Source organism: Cynocephalus volans, chromosome 8 (genome assembly GCF_027409185.1).
Source record: "Cynocephalus volans isolate mCynVol1 chromosome 8, mCynVol1.pri, whole genome shotgun sequence".
Taxonomy (NCBI): domain Eukaryota; kingdom Metazoa; phylum Chordata; class Mammalia; order Dermoptera; family Cynocephalidae; genus Cynocephalus; species Cynocephalus volans.
The window spans coordinates 35,433,035-35,443,247 of record NC_084467.1 but is presented as its reverse complement, the minus strand read 5'-3'; the positions used below and the strand labels follow the sequence as shown (position 1 = coordinate 35,443,247).

Below are 10,213 nucleotides of genomic sequence, written 5' to 3'. Positions count from 1 at the left end.
CAGGATAATCTTCCTTTCATAACTGATTTGGGACCTTAATTACATCTGCAAAATCCCTTCATATCAGCCCCTTGATTAATGAATGAATGGGAGAAGGTGTGTATACTCCAGGAGAGGCTTTCTCCGAATTTTGGGAGGCTTTCTCTGAATTCTGCCCACCACACCTCTCCTGGCTTTTACCCAATTCCTTATTAGAAAAACAAGTTGTAGAAATGCTTTAGATTTTGTTGAAGTGAGTAGGGCTGAAGCCATGTTGGGACCTAAAACTGCATGGGCTGTAGGCAAATTTTAAAAAGACACAGTTTTTTTCTTGGTCTGCCTTTTTCTGAGTTCTCTCTTTCCGCATGGCTATTTGATATTTTGAACCTTGGTTATGCGGCAAGATGGCATTATTTACATGAATGTGAAGTTGCTTTCCAGCCAGTCTGAAGCTGCAGACTTGCATGTCCTACCCAGACCCTGAGACAAGGATGGGAACAGAAACGAGACGGAGCCTTGGCAAGACCTTGCACCTGAGACCTTGCACGAAGCCCTCACTGCTCATGCGCCCCTCCCTCCTGCTTTTCATTTCCCACGTTCCATGCCCTCATCCCCTCTTTAATAACCCCTCAGTAAACCTGAGCCTTTGAGATGGCTTTAGCCTGGCCATTCTCCTTCAGGTTTACTGGTGAGATCTCTCCTCAGGTCACTGGTATTCCTGAATAAACGCTGACTTCCATTTTCACCAGCATTTGACTTTTGAGTGGTTTGCTTTTGTCTGGGGGCAGGCGGCCAGACCTGTGCGTTCGTTAACAATTTTGGGGGGCCACAGCCAGGAGCTGAGTGGCTCCTGTAACAATTTCAGGAGGGATCATGCCAGATTGAGATTGCCTCCTGATAAAACGGCAGCTGGTGGGACTTCATGCATCCCCTTTGATGAGGACATGAACTTTTCAGCTAGATGGAGGGTAAGAGTGTGCACTGGAGGAGGAAAGGGGAGCACTGGGCCAGATGTATTCTGTTTGTCCCCCCAGATCTCTTTTCTTCTCTACCCAAGTAGATGGACGTATGCTGATTACATCGATGGGCTCCCTTGCTCTTCTGCTCTGCTTGGTTTCTCTAGCTGGGATGCCTCGAGGGAGGTTAGAGGGAGGGAAGAAAGTAAGGTCAGAGTATTTATTTCTCAGGCTTCTGCCCTGTAGGCTTGCCTCAAGCTGCTGTATCCTTTGCCTGAGGGCTTCTGTTCCTCTTGGGCAGCTATCTCTACACAGCTCTCTCTTCCTGACCTTCAGTAACCACCCCTTACCTTTTTAGACCCTGGAGGCCCTAGGTTGTGCAGTATCCCGTGTACCTCCCTTGTACTCTGGCCACACCTTCAAAGTCATCCTGTTATTAAATCTCCTGCATTATCCTAACTTGAGTGTGCCATCTGTTTTGTGTTTGGACTCTGATACAAGAACCCATTAAGAGAGAGACTCAGGAGTGTGGCAGATGGAGATACAAATCCAACTTTTATTACCATCAAAATCTATTGGACAATATGGCTTAGGTCTGCTAGGCAAGCAAGTTTGCTACTATTTCACCCCTGAGGTCAGCCCTGTGACGGCCTGATCCTGTAAAACTTACGGCCTGGAGGAGCGGAGCAGGATGCCTGCTTTTTCACAGACAGCAGGGAGGATGGGATGAGCTGAGCATCTCAGCTCCTTCTTTCTGCCTAAGTTGCCAACCAATTGAGTCACTCCCTCTCCCCAGGGGAAGACTGAGAATGTGGGGTAAGAGCCCAGGAGTTTGATTCTGGAAGTGCCCCTCCCACAAGGAAACATGAAGCCTCATATCTCCAATGTATTGAACAGTGAAGGATACTTTAAACAGAATAAAAAGATAAGCAAAACCAGAGACCTAATATGCAGAATTTTTATAAAGAACATACAAATCGATGAATTAAAACACTAAGAATCCAATTGAAAAGTGAACAAAATCTACAAATAAGCAATTCACAGAAGCGGGAATATTAATGGCCAATGAACTTCTGGAAAGATGTTGAACCTCAGTAATAATCAAGGACTTCTTTTTAAGAAATGTTTTTCCCTTTTAGACTAGCAAAAATTTTAAAGACTGATATTATCCACTGTTGTTGTCTGTTGGAAGGAATGTATATTGATAAAGCTGTTTGAAGGGCGACTTAGGAGTGAATTAGAACTTTACATGTGCATATCCTTTGGTCCAGCATCTGGGGATCTATATTGGAGAAATATTCATATCTGTACAGAAAAAGCATATACAAGGATGTTTATTGTTTGTAATAGTGAAGGTTTGGAAGCAATCTTGTTGTCCATTAATAGAAGAGTGATAACACCTTCATGTTTCAAAATAAAATGCAGTTAAAAGACGGGCCAAAGGGAGAGAAAAAAATAAGGTAGACTGATTTTATATTTTTTTCAAGAAAAAACTTTATATATATTTCTTTCTTTCTTTCTTTCATAGCTGGCTGGTACAGGGATCTGAACCCTTCTTTATATATCTCTAAATGAAAAAAACAAGTTACAAAAAATATATACACAACACCATGGGTGTAAAAACTAAACAAGGGAAAGAGGATTCTGTAGTCAGGGTTACTGAGATTTTTCAAAATTACAAACTTTAAAAAAAAAACAAAAAGTTTTTACACCTATACCCATTAAACCGTACGCACACAGTTGTCCTTAACTAAGTTTAAAGTTTGTGTGTGGTGGGTGTGCAATTAGTTAAGATTCCATTTGTTAAGGCTGCCAAGAGCCTTTGTGTGTTACTAGCAGCACACACATGTAAGGGAGGAGCACGAGAAGGATTGCTGGATACGATCCAACCACCCAGTGACAGAATAGAACTAAAGATAAAGAGCCAGTTATAGGACGCTTCTTTAAAGATAAGAATGTATAACATAGAACAGCAAATATTATAATATTCTTCCAAGAATACAGATGATCGCTCATAGAAGCACAAATTTTGTAAAGTGATTCAATGCTGTTTTGTATAATAATGTTATTATTCAATGTACTGTGTGTGTGAGGTGATTCCGTTTAAATCTGCTAAAACTTAATATAGAGGTACCATGGATATTCCTGTATGAATGCTTGGATACAATAGAAAGCTATGAAAGAAAATTTTTACCAAAGATTTAGTTTCCTTTTTGACACCGTTACAAACTATCATGAATCCATGTAATGTGGACTACTACTGCTAAAATTGAGTAAAGTAGGAAAGTTAAGTTCTGAAGGCTTAGAAATGCGAGCTCAATGGCTCAAAAAAAAAACATAATAGAGTGACACTTAAATGGTGATATTCTTAAATCTAGACAGTTGTAGCTGAACACATGGTTGGGTGTGAAAATATATAACATGATATCTGGAATCTAATTTGAGCATACTGTATATAAGTATAGAAACACTGGTAGCTCAAAAAAGAAAGTTAAATAGAAACGAAGATGCTCTTGCATAGAGCAAAATAGGAAAGAGTTTACTGAAGACTGACAAAATAAAAAACATTAGCATAAACTCATCACTTTGGAAGACAAAATTCCCTCTTAGACAATGAAATCCCTAAATTGCTTTGGGTTCACCCTGCATGCCACTACAAGTTATACAAAATTATGTAAATTCAAGAAATGATATATATACATAACCCCAGTGCTCCAGGGTTCAGGTCTTTAAATTGCTTTTTACCAAGAGAACCAAGTATTTCCTGAAATGTGCACAATGCTCGACCAAGGGATGGGAAAATCAAATTAGTTCTGGGACATTCAAAAACAGTGAATATGAAGCAAGAAGTTCAGCCTGGTTGACTCCCTCATAGAGGCTCTAAGTGCTGAACACATGCCTCTGTGGGTTTTTCTTTGCCACTTTTTTTCTGTACATTAACTTTATTCTATCTGGCTGACTGTCTCTGTGAGTATGGTTCTACTAGGAAGGAGAAAAGAGACAACAGATGCTGGGTAGGCAACCTACAGTGTCTGTCACAGGCTACGGTTGGTCCAGTTTGGATCGGGTGTCCGCTCACTGACCAGTCACTGTGGCTTGGAAGAAAGAATCACATAAGATGATGGCAGCAGCCATTCACACCCTAAGGTGAAGGAGTGGTGAAAGTGATATGGTTCTCCCAAACAAGGGAACTGTTCCCAGAAAAAGAAAGAGATTTTCTATTAATTATCTATTGCTGCTAACAAATTATCCCCAAACTCAGTGGCTTGAAACAAGAAATATTTACTTCTAAAGAGTTTCTGTGGGTCAGGAAACCAGGTGTAGTTTAGCTGGGTGTCTCTGACTCAGGGTGTCTCACAAGGCTACAATCACGGGTACAGGCCAGGGTGCATAGGATTTATGGAGCCGATATGATGATTGCAACTGGGAAATGCATAGGTCAGGTCACAGGGTACAGGCATTTTAAGGCTCAACTGGGAGATTTGCTTTCACTCACATATGTGGCTGTTGATAGGCCTCAGGTCATCGCCACCCGTTGGCTAGTGTACTAGTCAGCATGGGCTGCCATAATAAAACACCACAGACTGGTGGCTTAAACAACAGGCATTTATTTCTCACAGTTCGGAAAGCTGGGATGTCCAAGATTGAGGTGTCAGCAGATTTGGTTCCCGGTGAGGGTTCTCTTCCTATCTTGCAGATGGCTACCTTCTTGCTGTGTCCTCACATTGTGGAGAGAGAGACAGCTCTGGTCTCTCTTTCTGTTCTTACAGGACACTGATCCCATCATGAAGGCCCCAGCTTCCTGAGCTCCTCTAAACCTAATTACCTCCCAAAGGCCCCACTTCTAAATACCACCGTATTGGAAGTTAGGGCTTCAACGTGTAAATTTTGGGGGGACACAAACATTTGGTTCATAACAGCCAGAGGCATCAGTTCCTTGATGCATGAGCCTTTCCATAGGGCAGCTTGCAACACGGCAGCTGGTTTTCCTTACAGTGGGTGAGTGAAAGTGAGAGAGAGCACCCGAGACAGAAGCCACAGTCTTTTTGTCACCTAATCTCTGAGGTGACATCATACCACTTTTGTCATATCTGCTTGTTAGAGGTGAGTGGCTAGGTCCAGCCCACATTCAAGGGGTGGGGAGTACCCAGGTGCGTGAATACCAGGAGGCAGAGATCATTGGAGCACCATTTTATTGGAGGCCTACCACAGGTTCTGAGCGGATTGTCACATCTCTCGCTGTGTAGCAGAGATGCAAAAGAGATTACTCAAAGCAAATATCAGTGCAATGAGAAGCCCAAAGGGACTGCGTCAGGACGACTCCTTTTAGGAAGGAGAAGCAAGGTGCACCTTTTTTGCTTCAGTTTTTACTGTAAAGACAAGGACGCTACAGAAGAAAAGCAAATGGTTAATCAATCATAGTAAGAACATAAAGAAACTGGCTACGTAACAATTTTCACCCAAGCGTGCATGGTTCAAAATAGTTTAAACAATATACCATCAAAAGAGTCATAAATCTAAACTATGTGATGTGCAAAAGAAACAATATTATAATCATTAAAGTGCCTGACTTCTTAAGAAACTTAAAGAAACAGCTTAAAGCAAAATGTGGAACGACCCCATGTGCTAACTAATCTAGCAGAATGTCCTTGGAAATCTTAACTCACATATTTTCCTATCATTTAAGTTTTGCTGTATTAGGGGTTATTGCCCTCAGAACAATCCCTGTTTTGCTTCAGTTCTCTTGTTCACATTAAAGGCTTTAGTCCTGTGTAAGTTTCCTTCTCACAAAATCTTCCAATGAACCCATTATACTAACAATCAGTGTATACAATCCCTTACCTAAACAGTGATTAGAGTTGATTCCATGGGCTCTTGCTCCCTAGCTGTAGGCTCTAGCCGCCTATCCGAGGACTTTTGTCCCATACATGCATTACCTAAAAACCCGATCTAATAATCAAATAGGAATCAAGATTTCTAACCCTCTACAGTGGATAATACAGCAAAAGACCACTACACTGAGGAGTGACAGGTTGAGTGTAAAAAGCAGTATTATAGTCCAAACTATACAAACAACATGAAAAACTAAGTCTGTAGAAAATCCTTGAGATTATGATGACACCACAATGAGGATGTACATGTAAAATGTGCTAACCCTGGTAGTAATTCATCCAGGTTTTAAAAATTTGTTTTTATTAAATATGAAATGGATAAAAAAATTTTATAAAATATATGTAAGCTATAAAGAGGAGTGATAAAATTAACGGACTGTACCAGTGTAAGAGAAAGGATGACACTGGCTTTTCTTTGGCAGCTGGCAGGTACAGGGATCAAAGCCCGGACACTGGTGTTATCATCACCATGCTCTTAACAACTGAGCTAACCTGCCAGCCCCATGACGACAATAATTTTCAAAGTCTAGAATGCCACCCACTTCCCTCCCCTTTCAGAGGTCACCATCATGCTCAATGTTGTGACTATTATCCACTTTCTCTTCTTCACTGTTTTACCATAGATGTTTGTGTCTCTACACAAGATACTGCTTGGTTTTCCCTGCCTTTGACTTTATATAAATGGAATAATACGGTATGTATTTGATTTGCTTCTTTCTCTCAAGATTATGTTTCTGAGCGATTTCACACTGATGTTTTCTTTCTTTCTTTTTTTTTGACCGGTAAAGGGATCTTAACCCTTGACTTGGTGTTGTCAGCACCACGCTCTCCCAAGGGAGCCACGGGCCAGCCCTCACACTGATGTTTTCAGTTTGAACCATATTTCACTAAACTGTTTATCTGTTGCTCTAATACAAGAGCAAACTCAATTTTATCATTTGGGTCACCAGCTTTCTTTCCACTTTTATATACAACACTGTATGATTATACCACAACTCATCTATGTATGCGCTGATGGACATTTGGATTAGTTCCATCTTTTTGCTGCATAAATAGCGCTGCTATACACATCACTGAACTTGTTTCTTGTGCAGAAGTTTCATCAGAGAATACAACCAGGAAAGGAACTGTTGGATCACAGGCATATGAACATTCAGCTGTAAGAGATAATGCTAAATTGTTTTCCAAAGTGGTTGTAGTGATTTACACCTCTATCAGCAGTGCATAAATGTTCCAGGTTGTTCCAAAGCCTATCCAATATTTGACATTGTCTTTTTTATTTTTGCCAGTCTGGAAGGTATAACATGGAATTTCATTGATGTTTTGATTTGCATTTCACACGAGTTGTAATCTGTTTTGCCACATTGGCAAGTGCTATCCAGTGATCGAATGAGACCCTGAACTCTATACTCAAGTTTTAGTCATCACGCACTATTTACAAATTGCTGTTGCCATAACAAAACATCACACCTGTGCAAATTCTTTGGTTAAAAGTTAAATGCAAAGAATCAAGATGTAATAATAACTTAGTGTAATTCCTGTGTTGTAAAATGGTATAAGATGTAGACAATCAAATGGTGAATAAAGAAAATAATTTTCATGGACATTGTAATCCTCACACATTTATTTTGGTATATGATGGGAAGGTGTTGTAAAGGAATTAAGGGGAAAAGTGAGACATGTACATCTAGCTTATACAGCATTTCTACTGCACTAAAGGATGTACAAGGAAAAAAGGTGGTGGTGGTGGGGGGTGCTCATTGGAAGCTGGACAAATTTTGTTCCTGATATAGATAGTGGTGCTTTTCAAGTCTTAAACAGGTCAGAATGAATGAAGAGTTGAGAGCGCTCAGGCCTGCTGGGAGCCGGAAGCCAGACCCTCCTGGTGGTCACACACCTCAATGATGAAGCCATGGTCTTTGCTCCCACAGTTCTTGGCTTGGCCTGCCTGAGGCACCAGGTTTCTCTGCTTTGCTTCTCTGCAGGAAATTACTACAATCAAGGAGAGATTCATAAGAAAGAACTTTTGCAGAGCTGTGATGTTTTGGGGATTCCACCCTCCAGTGTAATGATTATTGACAACAGTAGCGTCAAGACACTTCAATGGGAAAAGAATACTCTCTTCAACAATTGGTGCTGGGACAACTAGATATCCTCATGCAAAAGAATGAAATTGGACCCTTCTCTCACAACACTCACAAAAATTATCTCAGACCTAAATGGACTTCCCAGATGACCCCAGAGCCCAGTGGGACACGGAGCAGGTAGCCAGCATCCTCCTCCAGCACGTGGAAGTGAATGACATCATCCCGGTGGTGACTTTCGATGTGGGAGGAGTAAGTGGTCACATTAATCATGTCGCTCTGTAAGCGGCCGTGAGGGCCCTCCACTCGGAAGGGAAGTACCTAAAGGGTGCTCTGTGCTCACACTTGAGTCTGTGAACGTGCTGCGCAAGTATGTCTCCCTTCTGGATCTGCCCTTGTCTCTCCTTCATATCCAGAATGTCCTCTTTGTGCTCATCAGCAAAGAAGTGGCGCAGGCCACGAGAGCCATGTCCTGCCACCGCAGCTAGCTCCTCTGGTTCCACTGCCTCTACTTTCTCTTCTCCCGGTACATGAGAATCAACTCGCTACACTTCCTCTGAATCCTTAAAGAGTGTTCAGATCCAAGGAACAACGGGGGAAAATAGACCAGGAAGCTGGGGGCCTGGCCTGAAGCTGGCATATCTCCACGAGCCAAAGGAGATCCTGGCTAGAGCACCCTCTGTAAAAGGGCGGCCATGTAGGCCCACAGGCAGTCTAAACTGCAGCTTCTTCCCCTGGGGAAAAAAAAAACCACAACAAACAAAAATAAACCAACCCAAGGATAATAATAGCCACCCTGCTAGTGGCTCAAGTTCTTATGAAAAACGATTTGCAGAATGATACAGTGTATGTCAAACACCTAGCATAGAGCCTGGGCAGGTTGCTGTTATCAAAAATGAATATAAAAATGCTCTGAAAACACCTTACAGATGCAATGCCATATTTTTACATTGTTTCCAAAACAGACACAATGCAAAAGTCTGTATGGAATTAGTTTAGCGTACGTCCTTTGATTTTTCTTTGTGGCCTATTTATCAGAACTTGAATCTAGGGAAGACGTGCTCTATTTAATACCATAGTCACTGACTGGAGCACCCAAGTGCTGATCACTGTGGAAGGCACTGTCTTATACAGAGATAATTACATGGGCCCTGCCCTCAAGAAGCTTACCATCGAATATGTCAGCTCTCAGTCTTTTGAGAAAAGTAGGAAATAGAGAAATTTGGAACTTTTTTCTTTAAACACTCAAGAACCTGATGTCTTCAAATTGTCCTACAAACAACAGCGCTCTGTGAGGTCCGGCTTGGAAGCTACTCCCAGAGTGCAGCTGGTGGTCCAGGGAAGTGGCCTGAGGCAGGGAAGCTCAGTGGTGGAGAGCACAGGCTGGTCTCCTTGTTTGAAGCTAGAGTGATAGCAGTGTAACCTTAGGCAAGGTGCTCAACCTTTCTCTGCCTCAATGCTTTAATCTGTAACGTGGGAGATGAATGGTCCCAGCATCTGAGAACTGAACAAGACAACACATGAAGGTGCATAGCAAAGAAACCTTAGCTGCTGCTGTTCTTCTGAGACCTAAAGAGTAACTAGGCATTAAACACAGGGACTAGCATACCTGAAAGTCCTGGACAGAAAAGATGTTGGGACGCACTGCCCAGCGACTCTTCCCTCTACCTGTCTGATGAGGTCCTGAATTGTTTTCTCCAAGCAAGTCAGACCCCTACTTGTTTAGTCTCTCCACCCAAAACTGGGTCACTTTTCTCAGTGTCACCATTATCTCAAATGCCTCCTAGGGGCCTTGTGAGGTTGACAGCTATTTGGCTCTGAAGTTGGAATTGAAAATGCAAATCTGGTTATGTGATTTGCCTACTTAAAATTGTCAATAGCTCCTAATAGCCTTCACATGAAAGTGTGACCATTGTGAAAGCATGCCACTAATACTGGTTAGAGTGTGGCAGGACAGGCTGACTTCTGTCCTGCTCCTGGGAAGACAGACACTGACCCAGTCTTTCTGGACAGCAATCTCAATATGTATTAAAAGCTTTTAGATAACACCAAGGCCACGGGTTCGGATGTTATATAGGGATGGCCGGTTTGCTCACTGGCTGAGCGTGGTGCTGACAACACCAAGCCAAGGGTTGAGATCCCCTTACCGGTCATCTTTTTAAAAAAAAAAAAAAAAAAAGCTTTTAAAATATGCATAGTCTTTTTCTTTCTTTCTTTTTTTTTTTTTGGCTGCTCGCCGGTGCAGGGATCCCAACCCTTGACCTTGGTGTTATAACACCACATTCTAACCAACTGAGCTATA

General features: G+C 42.0%; 1 pseudogene; it reads left to right on the top strand.

The window, feature by feature from the left end:
* The first annotated feature begins 4,569 nt into the window (after window positions 1-4,569).
* On the top strand, window positions 4,570-8,471 carry LOC134384117 (N-acetylglucosaminyl-phosphatidylinositol de-N-acetylase-like; annotated as a pseudogene).
* Window positions 8,472-10,213: the final 1,742 nt, after the last annotated feature.